Raw genomic sequence first — 19,373 nt, 5'->3', positions numbered from 1 at the left:
CTGGCTTACAAATATGTAAGCATCATTAATCTGGTGTCAACTGGACACTTTGTTCCCTTAATGAGGTGTTTGAATCTCACTTTATATTCATTGTTCCGCCCTCCTTGATTTTACTGTAAGTGACTGGATTGACTTTTGATGCTTTGCCAGCACTCCATAAATTATGAGCCTCTTTCTTTAAGTTTGGAGAGGGGAGGATCTCGACTTCCCTGTTCAGTTATTTCAGGCAAGGGTGGGAGCAGGTTTTCTGTGCCAGCAGCATCCTGATTATGATTCAGGATGTGCAGCCAAAGGCAAACAGTTCCTCTTCAAATTCAATCAAATAGGAAGGAGCAAAGGCGCAAACAAGAAAAGCCGGCTTCTCTTTGTGTGCACAGCCAAGGGGTCCTGGGAAGCTTGTGAGGGAGGACGCCTAGTTCAGGCTCAGCACGGCTGAACCGACGTGGTACTCAGGCACATATTCAGAACGGGCTTCCAATCCCAGCCTTACACAGTCACATTCTGGACAATCCCAAATCCACCACAGTGGACGTTATTTGCAGGCTAGAAGGATAGAGGTTAACCAGAATTAAAAGATCTATATTTTATCTCTTCTCCTTGGAAAAAACTCTATATGTAACTTTCTGTCGATGATGGCTATTAAGAGCCCAAATGATGCCTTCTGTGGACATTCTGTTTTGCTGATACACGGTACAACTCAGAACAGTGATTTTTCACTCAATAAGTCATGACCCTCTAATGGACTGAGAAATTAATTTAGCAAGAGGTACCAGCACTTTTGCTCAAATGAAATAGAAGAGAATAGAAAATATCAGAGTGTATCTTGCATATAAGGGCAAGTATTATATCATGAAATATTGCTTCAGTTTCATACATATGTGTGTGTCACTGGCTTGTGATAGGAAAGGTACTCCTCACTGCGAGTCACAGTCCAAAAAAGTATGAAAGCCACCGTCTTAGAGGATCTATTCCACCCCACCAGAAAGCGCTCCTTCCTCTCATCCACGTCCCGGTTCCCGAGAGCACTGTTTGCAGTCATGATGGGGAGCTCAGTTAATGGAAATAACTCATCACACACCTCATGAAAGAGGCTGCCATATGAAACAGGGAGCATCCATTCCCCTGTCAATCCACTGGCACGCCTTCCTCCTGTTCGAGTCCCACCACACCTGAAGCTCATTCCCCTGACTTTTGGGGCCTTATTGCTACACATTGACAGAGCTTCACCGGGGTCACTTCCATCTTCCTGGGGCCCATTGTTCTTCCTCGTAGTCCTAGAAATGCCACAGCCTTTCACAATGACGCTGAAACAGACTCACACACGTGGAGCTCCTGAAGTCTTTCAGTAGGGAAAGGAACTGCCTAATTCCTTTCACTAACCATTTCCTTTCTATATCAATGTGACCAATTTCCCCTTTGGCCATTTTGTCAGGAAGACAGTCACTCTGGCCTCCATTAAGGATTCTCTCTCATCTATGAGTTTGCTGACTCTCCTAGACCGGTAGTCCAATACTCTGGCCAATGTCCCACCACTGTGCCCTGTCCCCAGCAGGGCCTGCCTCATGCATGTGCTACGGGTTTTCTGATCATACATAATTAAGAACTATAACTAACTAGGCTAGCTGAGTGGTATAGATGGAGTATGCGCTTTGGCATCAGCAGAACTGGGTCCAAGTTTTGGTGCTGTTGTTTTACTGGCTGTTGACCTTGAGCAAATTGCTCAACTTCTCTGAGCCTCATCTGTAAAATCAAGATAATGCTAAGCCCCATCTCAAGGGAGTTGCTGAAGCCTGTTTTTTTTTTTTTTTTTGTTAGATTTTATTTTTTCCTTTTTCTCCCCAAAGCCCCCCGGTACATAGTTGTGTATTCTTCGTTGTGGGTTCTTCTAGTTGTGGCATGTGGGACGCTGCCTCAGCGTGGTCTGATGAGCAGTGCCATGTCTGCGCCCAGGATTCGAACTAACGAAACACTGGGCCGCCTGCTGCGGAGCGCGCGAACTTAACCACTCGGCCACGGGGCCAGCCCCTGAAGCCTGTTTTTTTTTAAAGATTGATTCAAGTTTCTGTGATGAATTCTTCTTGTGCATCTTATGAATGGATTTCAAAAAAAAGTCTTTATGCTTTCAATGCTTTCAGGAATCTATATTATCTGAGGAAAATAGATAAAATAGAGACTTTCTGAAAAATATGTATCATCTAACGAGTCAAGCCATTCCTGACACATTAGACCTACAACAAGTAAAAAGAAAGACACAGGAAGGAAGAAGAGAAGGAAGGAGGGCAGGGAGGAGGGAAGGAAGGAAAAGAAAGAAAATTCAATGGATGGTCTGACCTCCTGCCACTGCGCCACAGAGGTCTTCTCATTCTTGCACGAACACCAGAGCGTGCACATTTTTCCGCCAGCAGCATCGTCTGGTTTGGTGGATCTGCGAATCTGTTTCAGCACAAAATATCCACTTAATAGAAAGTAAGTGTGCTGACGAAAAAACTGCACGCACATTTTCTCGTGCATTTTTACCCAAGGAAGAAATTATTCAACAACCCAAAATAACTGAGGTCATCTTTGAAGGAACTGCTCTATGCCTCTGGGACTGGTCTTTCTTCTAAGGTGGCTATGGATGATGTGGCATAAAAAAATACGCAGGTGATTTTAAAATGGCCTTTAAAGCCTTCAATAATGCATGAGTAGCACATCAACAGAAAAATACTAACGCTTCCATTGTTTAAAATGGTCAAAAACATAAACAGATAATTCAGAGAAGAAATAAAGTTGCTAAGAAATATATTAAAATGTTTGAGCTCATTAATGATTAAAGAAATATGTAAAAGACTAAAACTCGTGTACTCTAATCAAATTTATAAATATTGAAAAAGATAATGAATGTAGGAATGATAAACCAGGCATTCTTCTCCACTGATGGGACTAGAAAACATAAACCTTTCTGACAGCAATTTGGTAATACAAACCAAGGACTTTCAAAGTTCCGTACCCCTTGGATGGTAATTTAAATTCCATGAATACATCACAGGGAAATAATCAGATATGTAGACTTATAGATGTGTAGATATATGTATAAAAACTGCTCATTGTAATAATTTTTGTAATAGCGAAAAAATTGACAGCAGCCTACACGTCTAATAAGGAAATTGATAAATAAATGATGGTTCATCAATATAATGGAGTATTACACAGCCATTTAAACTATGTTTTCAAAAATTTTAATGGCATGGGAAAATGTAGAGTATAAAAGTTTGAATACAGAATGTTCCAAATTAGGTAAACAGAGACATAGATTAAAGAAGGTTAAAATGAAATAGACCAAAATATTAAAAGCAGTTATCTCTGGATGACAGGATTATGGGTAAATTTATACTTGTATATATTTCCCAACTTTTTAAATTGAACACATATAACTTTAATAATTATGTGTTCGACTCACTCCCGTGTTATACCAGAGTTCTAGCAGGAAGTGGGTTAGCTCGTACATGGACTTTAGCTCTCAACTCCGTGTGCTAGATGTCAGGAAGAATGCATGCAGCGCAAGTGATCCCATTGGGGGTATGATACGTACAGAGATGAACAATCTGGAAAAATTAATCAAGGCACTATAGGATTATGATCAGCATAAAGCCTTCCACATAGTGAGTACTCCATAAACTATTTAATTTAACTTTAGTAACAGATGAGCAGAACGAGTGGTAGATGCTACTGGAATCAGATGGACGAGAATCCTGTGGCCTAGAGACGAGAACAGAACACAGTCAGGGAAGGCCTTGAGAGGGGCTGGTCCTTGCATTGCAGCTCAAAGCGGGGGCTAAGTGTGCACATGTGGAGGACGGGAGAGAGAGGATCTGTGGTAGATAAAAGCATCTCTCGTGGGCACCCCGGAGGAATGGCCCATGGCCTCATTAGCCTGGCAGTTTCTACATGCTCATTTCAAGCCTTAGAAGTCTTAGAGCCTTCCTCAAGATTCCTCTTTTTCCCGGAGGCACGGGACTGTTGCATTATCAGCAAGTAGCAATTGCTGCACAAGGTGAGGTGATGGCCTCTGCATGTCCCTGCAGGTCAGGATTTAATCTGAGTGCTGATCACAGAGGAGCCTGAGGAAGCAGCCTGACTGAATCCTCTTCTCGGCGCCACACTTCACAGTGCAGACAGCACTTCTCCAGTCTCTCAATCTCCCACCACCCTGTGCGGTGTTCTCAGGTGACAGTTAAGGTGACGGAGGCTCACTGAAGTGAGGACAGGTTTAAGTTCAGAACTGGCTAGTGATAAAACCAGGGCTTCAGTTTGGTCTAGCACTTTCCCCCTTGACTGCAGGATGAAGTTGTGACACGTTCCCGGAGAAATGCTCTTCCTCAGACACTATTGACTATCTCTTCCCTTTGCATTCAAACAAACGAACAAACCCTTCCAACGCTTGGCCACATCTCCTCTGTGTCTCGAAGTCCTCAGGTACATCAGCATTTTGGACACCAGAAAGTAATACAAATAAAACATAAAACATGGTAGTTGAGGATCTCCAAAAGAAGCGATGAGCATCCACTCTCTATGCATGTTTTGTGGGAATCTATGGATGCTTCCTGGGGCATTCCCCCTTGTTTCCATCAAATTCCCATAGAAATCTCTGAATCAGAAAAGATGAAGAATCACCAAAAGATAATTGCAACATACCCAGGGCGGGCTTGTCTGGACACTAAATTCAGCTCTAAGCTTCCTGGTTACGAGGGGGAAATCAACAAAGTAGTGATAAGGCAAAGACTTTCTATTGGAAAATAACTCTCTCACCACCAAAATATGAACACCCACGCAGATGCATGCACACGCGCACACACACACACACATTGTAAGAAAATTGGAAGCCAAAACAGAATTGGCCTCTCATGCTGTCAACCTTATGGGGTTACAATGCAAGAAGTGGTCAGAAGGCAAGGAATTTCTTTTCAGTAAGGGGCTTAATCATTTTAATGACATTTAGAAATCTATGGCAGCACAAATTCACAAAGATTTGTAAGGCTGTCCAAGAAATCTAAAGTATTCATTTAAAGATGGAAAACTTGAAGCTAGGAGAAAAGAGCCTTGCCCCAAATATGTTTGGAAAGCTGTAGCTTTAGTATCTACACCCCCATGCTAGGGGTGCTCCTCAGATGCCCAAAAAAGGTCCTACATGAGCCATTTTTACAAATAGAAAACTTGTGGATTTCATACTACCATTCAAATAATTCACTTGCTGGAAAGCCGAAGAGTTTAATTTCTTAGCCATATAAAGGCTCCCCCGGCCTGACCTGGTTTGCTGTTAATCTACTTACTGTGTCTTTCTCAGAGGTAATGCAGTGGGAGTGCCTGCCTCCTTCCCAGGTATGTTTTTCCAAATCCAGAATTAACAGAAACCTAACAGATAAAAGGGTTTGTTGGTAGAATTGGGGTTTTGGTTTTGGGTTTTGGGGTTTTTTTTTTTAATTCAGGAGTTCTCTTTTCCTCGCTTGACTTAATCATGGAGAAAAAGAAGTGCAAAGAACATTCCTGGGTAAAGCTACATTCACAAAGCCAGCTGAACCACAAAACCTCCCCCGAGGCCTAAGTCTCTGCTCTGCGATGTTTGGGCTGAAGGTGTAGAGTTAAGGGGTTCCTTCCTCTGGGCCCTTTGAAATAGCCATAATTAACACTTACGCGGAGGTTTATGATACAATGGGATCATACACAGCAGGAGTTGGCAGACTGTCCTGAGGGGCATCCACAGTTGCAACGGAGACCATATGTCCCACAAAGCCAAAAATATGCACCGCCGGGCCCCTCCCAGAGCTTTGCCAGTCCCTCCATGGCTCTCACCTTGATCCTCGGAACTGCCTATGGAGAAGCAGCCTCTTGTTTTAATGGTCACTTGGGCTCCAGTATGAACAAGGATCTGAGATTCCTTCTGGAATACTACCTGCAAAGAATACCAACTTACTGGGGTGAAGGGAGTCAAAGGGCAGGGGATTGTAGGGGCGAGGGTTAGAAAAGTGACAACAAAGAGAAAATGAGCCCAAAGAGAAATTCTCCCAGTGACAGAGTGCTCCCACCGAACAAGATGCAGCCAGGGCTGCCCCTCATGCTCTCCCCTTGCCCACATGCTGCGCCTAAATTTCCTCGTGCACGCACAGTGGTGGGTAGGAGCCAGCTTGCACCAGCTCAGGATAGACAGTTGTGTGCATCTTGTCCCAGCTCCATGTGCAGTGACATCACATTAGTAGTTTGATATCAGCCATGATAGAAGTATTTACACCACAGAAATCAACAGAAGCTACAAATCAGAGCTTCCTCCCACCCCAGAGCCAATTGTTAAACATTTCCCAGCACACCACGGCACATACATACCTAAGTGTGTATATATAATTTCACATAAACGGCACCGCGCATGCCTTGTGGATGCTGGGTACACAGCCTGTATCCCCACAACCTCCCTCCAGCTGAAGACTGTTGGCTGCTGACAGCTTACAGCTGAATCCCTCTCCAGGAACTGCCTGAAGCTGAAGGGCACGGCCACACCCCAGGTGTGCTCCCTTCCCTGGGGCACCCTCCATGCAACTACTAGTCAAGGCTCGGATGAAAAAGTCAGACTTATCTCTATTCAGAACAACTCTAGCTCCAAAGTTCCCCCTTGGGTTCAGCTGAGGCCTCTGTTACAACTGCCTGAGAGTGAAAGAGGAAGAGAGACACAGACAGACAGACAGACAGAGACAGAGAGAGACTGAGAAGCCCAATTGCTCACCACTGACTTCTTTCTTCTTCATCTTCTCCTATCTTGAGTTATCTGTTGACTGTTTCTTTGGCTTCAGGTTCTTTCTAGAGTATTTTAATCAGACACGTGCCTCTGTATCTGGGTGAAACATTTTTTTTTTTTTGACCTAACCAGCAAGAAGCATTTTGCCTGGCTCTAGTATTTTGTAGGTGTGTCCAAGTTCCCATCATTGTAGGTGAGAAATGCGACACCCACTTCTTTCCTTTCCCGTTGTAATTAACGTTTTCCTCTTTGTACTGAATGGGACAAGCGGCTCTCTTTACACCTGCTGCTCACGAATTTTATCTGGATGGGCTTGGGTACCTGCCTTTCAGACACAGGGAACTCAGGAGTTCTTTTTAAACCTCGAATCCAAGTCTTCACTCATGAAGACTTCTGTCACTTGTCTAATCATTCGCTCTCCTTCCTCTGTTTATTTTTCTTCTCCTCCTGGAACTCCGACTACTGACATCTTGGGTCTCCTCCCAGTAGCCTCCTTGTCTCTGATTTTGCCCTCAGGATTTCCATCTCTTTGTACTTTTGTTCTGTACTTGGGATATCCTCCCACTTGATCTGCTAAGCCCATATTCTGCTTTAATTCATCCAATGAGTAGTTCACTTAAAAATACGTTTTAGTTCCAGGAAGTCCTTTTTTTTTTTTGTACTGTGTTTGAACGTCCTTGTTTCTTCTGCTCGGGTTGTCTATTCTAATGGTGTTATTTCCTCAAGGGGCTGTTTGGTGCGTTCTTCTTCTCCCTCTCTCTGACCACTGAGCCCTCAGGTGCAGAGTTGTTTTCTTTTATCTGTTCTTTGAGGCCTCAGGGCCACCTCTGTGGGTCCCTTAATTGACAATAGCTCTGTGCGTAGCTGCAAAGAGGGTCCCCAATGGACTGGGCAGTCTTTCAGAGCAGGACCACCTTCAGCTCAGTGCTGAATCTCCAGCACCAGGCACACTGCCCGGCACCTGGGGGCCACTCAACAAACATTGGCTGAATGAATGAATGATTGTAGGCCCTCTCAGCTTACTTGGTACTAAAGGACATGTTAGTAGATGGCATTGCTTGCTTTGGAGCCATCTTTGGCTTGCTATTCCATCTAAGTGAGGGAACAAAATTTGAGATGTGTAAGAAGATTGCAATTCAACAAAAGGAGTTCACACTTTGATTTGTTTAGGAAGATTTCAGCTCCTGCTGGTTCACACAGAAGGCTTCTTTCAAAGAGCTGAGTTCCCTTTCAGCAGACATGACCTAGAAGGGTTGGCTATCCCCCGTTGGCGGGTGATTCAGAAGGAGTCTGTGCTGGCTGGGAAGAGAGACCCGATGTCTTCTAAGTATCCTTCTAATACAAATTCTATGGCAAATGCAATTCTTGGTTGGGAAACCTTATGCAAATTTGTCTGTTTCTTCCAAATATACTCTTCAATCCTGAAGTCGTCCCTGGGCCTATTAAAACTCTACTTTGAGGTAACCAAATATGATTCAAGGGAACGGTTGGGTGTGTCATTGCAGCCACCAGGAGAGTGACAGGCACCCCTTAAGAAAGCCTCTTTTGGGCATCCTGCACTGGCCCGGAATCCGAAATAACAGTCTTATGAAACTGTGTCCCTGTTCTGCCCCACAGGTATCTGACGGGCCCAATCCCCAGGAAGACATGCTGTAAGACGGGTGATATTTTAAGTACTTAACAACTGATACTGCATGGGCACCAGCCACTCAGAAACAAGGTGGCACTGGAGATATGGCATAGAACAGGACTTTCAGGCTTTCTGCATTTGGTCGCTGGATCCTGGGGAGGTCCTGGAGTAGGGGCAGTCACGGCAGCAGGAGAGTGCTTAGAAAGCTAAGAGTGGCAGCCTCTTAACAACTGGTACAGAAGGCTTTCAGTAGTTTAAGAACCAGAACGCATGCAAGCGCACACCAGCTAGACATCAGCCCTGCTCTACAACCACTTCTGAGCAGGCTGACCCTCTGGCAGGGGCTGCAACCCCACTGCTCCAAGCCACATTTTATGGAGTTCTTTTATTAGTCTCTCATGTAACCCATAGCCACATCATAAAATGAAACACCCCATTCTGTACATCAAGTCCACTGACTTCTTGAGCCCTGATTAGCACTAAGCGTTTCCCTTCGGGGGTTGTATTACAGTAACACTATAACTGACAGAAAAGGAATCTTTGCTGGGAGCAGTCAAATCCTTCAGGCTGTCTCAACTTATGCTATAGTCACTGTGTATCATGATGTGTCACCATTTCTCCAAAGCCCCTTTGCCAGCTTCCTGTCAATCTCTCTCTGCATCTTTCATTCCTCCCTGTAGGTCCCCTCCACTTCCCAAGATATGGGTGCTCAAATGCTTGCCTGGAGTCACTGGTCAGAGTAGCCTCAGCTCACCCCTGAGAATAAATTTAGCCCATGGGTGATATGCCAGACAGAGAGGTTATCTTCAGCCTGGCAGAGGCTGGGAGTCAGTCTGGGCCATGATGTGAGACAGCAGAGGGAGGAGGGGAAGGAGGAAAGGAAACTAATACTTGAGAGTCTGCAAGAATGGTGCTCAAGTGTACAGTCATATGTGGCTTCACGACGGGGACACATCCTGAGAAATGCGGCATTCGGCGATTGCATCGTTGTGCGAAGATCACAGGGTATACTTACACAAACCTAGATGGGATAGCCTACTACACACCTAGGCTGTATGGTACTAATCACAGGGGAGCATCATCGTTTAGGAGGTCTATCGTTGACTGAAACGTCGTTACGTGGCACATGGCTGTACTCAAGCGGTAGAAAACTAACAGTCGTGGTGAGTTTCCTGAAACATGAGGCTCTTCCAGGAACACCCTGGAATAATGGTCTGTTTCATTCTATCCATGAAGTAGGAACAAGTTTAATAGCAGAAAATATGGCTACATTATGGGCAGGCAGTATAAAACCACAAGCACACATGTTCTTTAAAAAAAGCAACAAACCCAGCACGATCGGTGGTTTTCAAGCTTCCCCACTCATATCTGTTTACTACTTGTTCATTAGTTTTGTTGCCTGCAGGTGCTAAGGGTTTAAGACTTAAGAAAAAGGTATGGAAAAAAATTTACATGGAAAAATTGCATTACCTGACCTAGGGCAAAGGCCACTACTATTGGATTTTAAAGGTGGGACATCTCAGTCCCCCTCTGGAATACCAAGGGCTCAGCTTGGCAAGAACTAGGACTCCAATTCCTGAACTATTCAAGACAGATGGCAGACTTTTCCCTGGGGAGAGGAAAATAACTTTCCTTATCATCCTGATCTAAGAAATCCTTTTCACTCACTAAAATCTTTCCTGCTTTCGTTAATATCCACAGCCTCTTATTTGGCCTTCCTTATGGAACAATTGATCAGAATCTTTCATCAAGACAACTGAGCCCTTGCTAGTTATTATTAGGGGGCACTGAGGTCCTGGTTTGAACCTAAGCTGGAGTCTGACGTGTCTGAGCATGTCTGACAACTGTGTGAGAGGCCGAGGAGCCTCCTGGGAGGGAGTTCGTTCTGCGGGAAAGGAGATCTGAGAGGCCCGGGGGGGAGCCAGGAAGACAGTCCTGTTCATTGGAGGAGAAAAACAATTAATTGTGAGTATCCCTTGGCCAAACAGACTTTGGATTCATATCTGAGTCCTATCAAGAGCAGCAGGACCATAAGGAAAACTGAAAAGACCATTGTGTTGGAGTTTTGCGGGAAACCAGAGTGCAGACAGAAGAACTTTGGGACCGCACAGCTGGAAGATCACACAAAGGGGAGGGAGCAAAGAACCTTCTTCTCATTCCCCAGAGCTTTGGTTCCAGAGCACCTAGCGGTGCCCAGGGGTAACTAGAGTGGTGAGCAGGAACAGCCCCAGGGGGGTCCGAGGACAACTCAGAGAGGCTGTGCAGAGGTCTGGAAATCCTTTGCTACAGACAGCCTTAGGGTATAGTGCCACTAAGAAGTCATCTGTACTCAGGTGGGGAGACCTAGGGACACCTAGCTCACTTTTCCATGTACTTTAAATAATTAAGTCACCTTTTGTCCTTTTCTTGTCTAGATTAAATGATGCCAGTTCCATCAACCAGTCTATTGAGGGCACCCTTTATTGTAACATCAGGTGAATGTATTTGGGTTCTTCTTATTCAATTATAAGTTATCTTTTTCACCTCTATGACTCTCCCTCCTTCCAGTGTATAACAGAGTAACCAACAAATAACAGGACATTTATAAATACTTTAATGAGTCTACCCAACAAATAATCTGCTGAGCTCTACCAATTATACTCATGAACCTCCCTGGCAGCATTTCCTATCCAGATCAAATCTGTGGCCAACTCTGCCTTCGCAGATCCTGTTTCCACTACCCTTGGACCAGATCAGTCTTTTTCCAGGTAGTATTTGAGATATCCAGATTTTATTACTAAACAGTTTTTATTACTAAACGTTATTCAGAATGTGCAAGACAACTTCTCTAGTTCTCAAGGTCAATAAACCTTAACCCTCTATTCCAGAGCACCAACAACCATAACAACATCACCATCACGTGCAAACGCGTTGAGTCTGTTCACAGCCACCTCATTAGGTCATGATAAGAAACACAAAAATATTGTATATATGTGTATATAGCATTTCTGGGAAGAGAAACTCTTGATGGCTGCCCTTGAGGAGGGAGAGGATGAGTTAAGGAGTCTACGGTGGGGGATAGAATTTTCATTGTATATCCTTTTGACTCATTTTAATTAATTTTAATTTTTAATTAATTTAATTTTTTCTGCTGAGGAAGAGTGGCCCTGAGCTAACATCTGTGCCACTTTTCCTCTATTTTGTATGTGGGACACCACCACAGCATGGCTTGATGAGCTTTGCATAGGTCCATGCCTGGGATCCGAACTGGTGAACCACTGAACCAGAGCACATGAACTTAACCATCACGCCATGGGGCCGGTCCCCATTTTAATTTTTAAATCATGTGCATGTACTACTTTTCCAATTAAATTTTTTAAAAGCTAGCTCTAAACAAACAAAAAACACAACAAAACACAAGACACCGCCCTGACCCCCTGAGCAGTGGCGCTGACAGGTGCTCATAGTTGACACCATACCCTTTGGAGTCAAATGTCCACACCACACCAGTGGCCCTAGGAAAAGCTTCACTGAAATCAAGAAGGATTATGCAACGATCTGCCTGGCTCCCAGCCCTCACAACCCTTCCCCATAACTGGGGCCACAAGACTTCCTGCTACACCCGGGCCTCAGGACTAATCCTGCTCCCAGTCTGGAGGGATTATAGGGGACTCTGAGCTTGGGTAACTCTGCTTTTGTGTTCTCCTGGCAGAGGGTGGTCCAGACCTTCTCTGATGGGGACACGTCGTCTCCATTTTTAGCTTGCTTGATTATGAAATCCATCAAGGAGTAAATGAGGCCCCTATGAGATCAGAAGCTTTCTGGATCTCCCATATTTATTCACCGAGCGCCGTCACTAAGGACCTCCTATGGGCAGGATATTAAACGAGGCCTGAGACAGAAGTGGGTAAGGAGGAGGGAGTCCACCAGCGCCCTCCAGGAACCCACCAACTAGTAATCAAGACAGATGGAACCCCAACCCAAGAGCTTCCATGTGTACAGGCAAGTGCAAGAGAGGAGAGGAGACGACAGGATTGCTTTCGTCATTGGCAGGGAGATAAGGGGCAGTCCAGAAAGCTTCCAGGAGGTGATGACCATTGCTAAGACTTGAGAGCTGGTGGGATTTCAGTAGCTGCAGATAGAACCTTCCAGATTAAAGAAGGTGATCCCGTTTTCACACCATATAAAGGCTCTGCACGTCTGCTCTCTCAGTCCTTGGAGAAAGAATGCAGACCAGAAGGTGAAAGGAGCCGCGCCCTGAGAACCCAGGACCACAGTGTAAAACTGCCTTCCTCTTACCGTCATGTCTGTCTTGTGAATGCCGACCCTTCAAGCCCCAACCAGAATAACGCGTCTCCACCCCGCCCCCCGCCCCCAGAAAGCCCACATCGACTTTGCCTTGCAGGATTAGCTGTCCTGGCTGCTGCACGCCCTCAGCTCACTGTCTGTCTAGAGAGTCAGGGAAATTTAGCGGTTAGGTGCACAGGCTCTGTGGCATTCTGCCTGGGTTCAAAGCCTGGCTCAGCCACTGACTCTCTGAGTCCTCTTAGGCAAGTCACTTACCCTGTCTGGGCCTTAGTTTCACCATCTGTAAAATGGCATAATAATGGCACCTCTCTCCTCAAGTGGCTATGAGCATTAAACAAATTAATGCCCCCAAAGCATCAGCGCAGCGCCAGCCCCATGTCTGCTCCCGCTTACTCAGAACCCCGGGCTGCTGTCACTCTATACTTGACTGTCTGTCCTTATGACCTTGAGAACCTTGAGAGCCAGGACCACGGGCTCTTCCTCTCTGAATCTCTCTCTCTGCAGCGCTTACAGGTGTCCCATGGCAAGGTAGGGGTTTAATTACTATCCTCTGAAGGGACAAACAAAACGTGGTCATGACGAGGAAAAAAAAATGAGTCGAGTCCGAAGGCAACGAGAAAGCAATGAAGATGCAACGATGGAAAGGAATGCCGAAAAGTCAAGGCAGAGGATGCGAATTCGCCACATCTTCAAAGGAGAAAAATTCCCATCACCCCTTTCCACCTAACAAGGGGACTGCGGATTTTTCTTGGAAGGGCATTTTTCTCTTCCTTCCCGGCTTCCGGGGCAGCGCTCCCTCCCCCGCGGGGCGGTCCCTCCCAGCCCCTCCCGGAACGGCCGGCCGCAGCCCTGACCTCGGCTCCCACTCGGGGCAGCGGCCGGCCAGCCGGCGGGCGGGGCAGGAAGGGGGCGACGCGGCTCCGGGCACCCGAGATCCTTAACTGCAGCTCCCAGAGCCCTGGCTGATCCTAATCAGTGTGGGAAAGGAGCGCGGCCGGCCCGCCTGCCGGCGACGCCGCCTCTTTTCATAAACTTTATCGCCGTGCACAGCCGCTGATAAGCCACCATAAATAAACGAGCGCCGGGCGTGCGGCTGGCCCGGGGCTGCCGGCGCGCACGCCCGCCGCGGCGCTGCGGCTCCCGGGGGACATGAATCACGCGCCAAGTTGGAAAGAGTTCCCTGCTCTCCTCCTCTCCAGACCAGAGCCGTAAATAATCATGCATTCTTCCCCCACCCAGAAACCCCTCACCTTTGTTTTATGGCTTCCATCAAAAGCCCAGGAGTTTTCGATTTGAGTGCCGGGCCACCCCTCCTTGCTGGGGAGTGGCGTGTGTTGTTCTGGGCTATGCTCTTGCCTCAGGTCAAGCTCCTCGGGCCTGGGTTGGGCCTGTGCCTGTGACTCTGTTATCACAAATCCCCTTTGGCTCCTGCACAGCCAGAGAGGGGCTGGAGCAGGGGAGGGCGGGGGAGCAGAGGGGTGATCCGAAGTCTCCAGGGGCAGGTGATGCGAAGCTGTTCGCACAAAAGTGGCCTTGGACGTGTGGATGAATAGCTTGCTGCTCAGCCAAGTCATAGTAGGAGCCCCGGGCTCTGGGCTTGGCCTGCGCCCAGCGGGTAAGAGGCAGAGCGAGCCTGTAATAGCCTGATTGCAGCGGAAGGGAGGGACCCTCTCCGCTTAAATGGTGGCGTGTTCAGAAGTTCCTTCGATGTTATTCAGCAGGTCTCATGATCCGTATTCTTCAGTTCTTGAAATTTTGACTTGAGGACCCCCAAATTAAACTATGGCACATCTGGAGACTGAAGTCTGAGGAAGACTCCGTGAGCATGGAGGAATACAGAAACACGGGGATGTGTAGAGCAGCCCAAACACAGCAGCTCTCTCAGTACCCAGGCCTCTCTCCCAGCTCTCCTACCACGTGGCTCTGGGCCCTCCAGCAGCTACTGCCCTGCTCTGGGCTTTAGTTTCTTTATCGGTCTGTCTAATGAGTAAATAATATCTAAAAGGATCTTCCAGCTTCCTACTCTGTAGGAAATAACATCCTTTTTATAAATCACCTCATTTCTTTTTCTTTTCTTTTTTGAGGAAGATTGGCCCTGAGGTAACATCTGCCGCCAATCCTCCTCTTTTTGCTGAGGAAGCCTGGCCCTGAGCTAACATCAGTGTCCATCATCTTCTATTTTATATGTGGAATGCCTGAGACAGCATGGCTTACCAAGCTGTGCCCTATGCACCTGGGATCCAAACCCAGCGAACCCCAGGCCACCGAAGCAGAACGTGTGAACTTTGCTGCGCCACCGGGCTAGCCCTAAATCACTCCATTTCTGAGATATCTTATCACAGGCCCCTCTGCAGAAAACACTGTTATGTCTCCTTGGAAGAAACCAGGGCTTGGCCGGTTTGTGAAACAGACCCCTCGTTAGTGAGATTAACAGTAGACTTTACCTCTCACAGAGGTTACAGAGGTCCAGGGTCCCTCCGGCTGGAGGGAAGGCTGCCTGTGAGGCAAAGGACATTTAAACATCAATCCAGCCAAGTGCAACAGCATCAGCTCCGCGCCTCTTAGGGCCCGAGGATAAGCTGCCTCCTCGTGACTGTGGTTCTGCTTCATGTAAGAGCAACTGGTTGGCTCAGAACATCTCATCTGGAAAAGTCAATGTTTCTGTCAGTGGAAAGCAAGGCTGAGGAGGGCGGGCGCTTCTGATGGCGGCTCTAGAGATAGCAGAGCCTGACTGGAGTCCTGATGAGATTCTCTTTGGTTTAACACTCCTGGGGAATGTGGGTTGGAAGCCACCCCTCCAGCCAGGGCCAAGAGGAGGAGCTCACTCACGAAACAGAAATGAACAAAGGCCAGCTTCTTCCAGAACCCATTTCTGACACTACGACGTGTCCCAAGGGAATATGTGGTCCCAGACAGGCTTCATTTCCTGCTTTCTGGACAGAAGGCCGCTCAGTCTTGTTTCCTTCATTTGCATGCTGTCAAGAAAAATGAGTCACGCTGAATTGTCATTTGTTAAGAAATATTGGCAAGAGGTTCCCCTCTGAGTTTGGAGTTGATTTCTCAAAAAGGAATGAACACTAAGTCCATCACTGATTTATCACGTGAATGCGACTGACTCTCTAGGCCTCAGTTTTCCCATCCATGAATCCTGGTGATTGTTAAGGTTTCTTTCCCCTCATACTGGGACTCTAACCTACGTGGGACCATCGGGAGTAAAAGATTGTAAACTTTCCAGAACAGAGATAGGTAAGGGAAACATCTAAATGTGACTCCTCCACAAAATTGTTCTTGCTTTCAATTTTGTCTGCTGTGTGGAGGTCAGCAACCAAGGAAAAAAAGGACAGAACCTATCAAAAAAGATAGAGCTGAACGTCAAGATTGGGCTAATCTGCCAGTTATTCTATAAGATACAGTCACAGAACTTTGTAGAACCTGATGAAAATCACATGCTCCTCTGCCCTCTCCCCAAATACACATACAAGTACATACTTGTCTTTGCAAATCATTTCACAGGTTCACAGACCCCTAAAGCTCCATCCAGGGACCCTGTTAAGAATCTCTGCTCAGAGGCTAATAAAATAATGACCCTCTATTTCCTTATCTGTGAAAAGGAAATACTACTCACCTCCAACCAGCTTCATGGAGGAGGAAGAGAAGGATGAACAGACCTGTGCTATTAAAACCTATTTGTTGTCTGCCTGGCAGACATGTAATATTGACGCAATCCTATTGCCATCGTCTTCCATAGTCATTCTCTATTCTGCATCATGGGATGCAAATTTCCTTGCAAGACGGAAGCAGCCCTGTCTGTGAAATTCCCGAAGTAAACCCTTCTGGTAAGCCAGCGCTGTACGTTTCACACTGGCCTGGTAGAAACAGAATGAGTCCCTGCGGAGACCAAAGGGAAGGCAGGAGGGAGCTCTTCAGGCACTCAAAGGGTAATAATTGCCTGGGTAGGAATGCACCAAATGACACCCTTGTGGCTTTAAAAGTCAATGTAACTTTCCAAAGAGTCTTCCTTTCTCCCAGAGTAGGTTGTAATATTAGAGAAATTACTCATTGAAACGAAACCAAGGTCTAGGGAAAAGCTTTTGATGAAGTTATTAGCTAATATATTACGTAGAGTCAGTCCATCTGGTGTCAGGAACCAAACTTCAATCTCTGTATCACCAGTACAACGATAGGATTGGGTTAGATTCTGTGGTCCTTCACCTTCCTGGGTTCACAGATTCTTGGAGAGTCAGATGTAAGCTATGGCTCCTGACCCCAGAAAATACATATGCACTGAACACGTACTTTCACACTATTTTACTTACAATTTAGGGGCTTTACAGAAGCCTGGCAGTTCCTCTGTGGACCTCTGCATTCACGGGAGCTGCCCTCCACCTCTCTAAGGCCTCTTCTGCCTTAATTGTGGAAGACTGTTGGGATCCACAGACGATTCCATCTGCGGCTTCAGGGCCAAGCCCTTGACCATTTCTCAGAGCCTCTGCGAACAGAGGAAGGGGCAGAGTGCTCTTCCTGTGGCTGCTATGAAAGTGACCATGCAGTAAACACTCTGTGTCGGTTATGTTTGGAAAGCACAGTCCCAGCAGTAGCTCTTCTGGACAATGGCATGAAACTACAATTTGATGGTTTCTTCCTGGGAGACAGGGATGAGGAGGGATGGGAGGCCTAGACAGTATGGGATAAACAGTAATTGTGGGGCTGGCCTCGTGGCGCAGCAGTTAAGTTCCCACGTTTCACTTTGGCCACCCAGGGTTTGCCGGTTTGGATCCCAGGTGCAGACGTACACACCGCTTGGCAAGCCATGCTGTGGCAGGCGTCCCACATATAAAGCAGAGGAAGATGGGCACGGATGTTAGCTCAGGGCCAGTCTTCCTCAGCAAAAAGAGGAGGATTGGCAGCAGATGTTAGCTCAGGGCTAATCTTCCTCAAAAAAAAAAAAAAAAAAAAGAGTAGGTTGTAGTCAGAACATGTGGACAGTACAGTCCTTGGAGGAGTGAATGCTAAGAGTTTCGAGAAAGCCTGGATGAGCAGCAATATTCCCTGTATGGGGAGTGGTAGAGGAAGCTATGCAGCTTCTTAACAGACGGAGGGGCACTTCCTACAGCACCTGTGGCCTGCCTTCCTGTGGTTCATAAATATTCACTGCCCCTCCCTGGGAAAGGATGATATGTCTCCTCCTCACTGACATCAGACTTAGCCGTGTGACTTGCCGTGGGCAGTGAAATGAGAAGTGACATCCATCACTGCCAAGCAGAAGATTCAAGAGCTAGCTCAAAGTTTACCGTGCACTCTTCTCCTTCTGCCACAGACTGGCCATGTTCCAAATCTACCACTCCATCGGCCTGGTCCCAGAGTGAAGGTGACCTGGAGAGATCCTGTGGTCAACCTGTCATAGACCTGAGGCTAGTGCCAGAAAAAATGTTTGGTGTTGTAAGCCGTGGAGATTTTGGAGCTGTTTGTGACTGCAGCAGAGCCAAGCCTAACTTACTGAGACAGCATCCTCCTTTGGAAAGAAAGAGAGGTGGGTGCTCAAAATGGCCCTCGCTAACCTGCAGGGCTACTGATGACAGCACCAGCCACTGTCAGCAGGGGTCATGTGCCCACTCCTCACTCTTCCCATCCTTTCCTCTCCCTGACACTGTTAGCGGTACCCTCCCTATCCACCATCACCCAAAGCACCCCAGAGCTAGGCAAGGAGCCAGGATCCATCAGTCATGCCGCCTGCAGTGGGGTTGAATGGTAGCCCCCCGAAAAGATACGTCCGTGTCCTAATTCCAAAAACCTGAGAATGTGACCTTACTTGGAAAAAAGGTCTTTGCAGATGTAATGTTGTAAGGATCTCTAGATGAGGCCATCCTGGATTACCTGAGAACACTCTCAATCCAGTGACAAGGGTCCTCATGAAAGATGGAGAGGAGAAGACAGGGGCAGAAGTTGGAGTGATGCAGCCACAAACCAAAGAACACCTGGAGCCACCAGAAGCTGACAGGGGCAAAGGGCATTCACCCCTAGAGCTTCTGGAGAGTCTGCGGTCCTGCTGACACCTTGATTTCAGACGTCTGGCCTCCAGAACGGTGAGAGAATAAAATCCCATTGTTTTAAGCCACGCAGCTTATGGTAATTTGTTATGGCAACTGTAGAATGCTAATACTTCCTTCACCTTAGCAAAATATCTTTTCTTCATGCGTCCCCGCCTTTGATGTAATTCTTAAAGGCAAGAACTACAAACCAGTATACTAACGGATTAGAGTGAATGCCTCTCTTTCTCCCTACCCCTTCCCCAGGGCAGGGCCTCAATTATGTTTAAAGCAGGGGAGATGCCAGCTCACAAAACCCGACTGGTCTACTTCCTCTTCAGAGGAGACACCAGCAGTGCGAGAGCTGAATCCTTGATTACGGGCTGTGCAGAACCTGATGCTCAAAATAAATAGCTCCTGGAATCAAAGCTCAGGGGACGATGCATAGAATTTGAGAGTCTCAAGGACGGAGAGAGATCGTGTAGTCCCACATCTGCAGACGGAGTTTTTAGAGATATAAGGGAGCTTAAAGGATTTTTGCATATTTGTTTATTTTTTGGTTCTGTTAAAGAACCTTGAGGCCCAGAGAGGGGCACCATTCGTCCAGGGTCGCAAACTCATTAGGGGCTGATTCCCGCTCCACCACCCAGCACAGGAAGATGCTTAC

General features: G+C 46.8%; 1 long non-coding RNA gene across 10 annotated transcripts in view; it reads right to left on the bottom strand.

The window, feature by feature from the left end:
- LOC106832569 (uncharacterized) overlaps positions 1 to 19,373 on the bottom strand; it is a 166,926-nt gene that overhangs the window by 20,380 nt on the left and 127,173 nt on the right. For 6 of the 10 annotated variants that reach the window (XR_011503227.1, XR_011503226.1, XR_011503228.1 and 3 more), the window contains 5 exons: positions 13,931 to 15,655; positions 5,830 to 5,929; positions 5,310 to 5,391; positions 3,572 to 4,627; positions 2,332 to 2,433 (listed from right to left, as the gene is read on the bottom strand). This is a non-coding gene — a long non-coding RNA (uncharacterized lncRNA). Of the gene's footprint in view, positions 1 to 2,331; positions 2,434 to 3,571; positions 4,628 to 5,309; positions 5,392 to 5,829; positions 5,930 to 13,930; positions 15,656 to 16,305; positions 18,824 to 19,373 lie in introns of those variants that run through there. The other 4 variants (XR_011503230.1, XR_011503232.1, XR_006528222.2 and 1 more) reach the window with 3 other exon arrangements.

The sequence above is a fragment of the Equus asinus genome, chromosome 5, assembly GCF_041296235.1.
Source record: "Equus asinus isolate D_3611 breed Donkey chromosome 5, EquAss-T2T_v2, whole genome shotgun sequence".
Lineage (NCBI taxonomy): Eukaryota > Metazoa > Chordata > Mammalia > Perissodactyla > Equidae > Equus > Equus asinus.
Note: the sequence above shows the minus strand (reverse complement) of the source record. Positions and strands in the feature narration are given on the sequence as shown.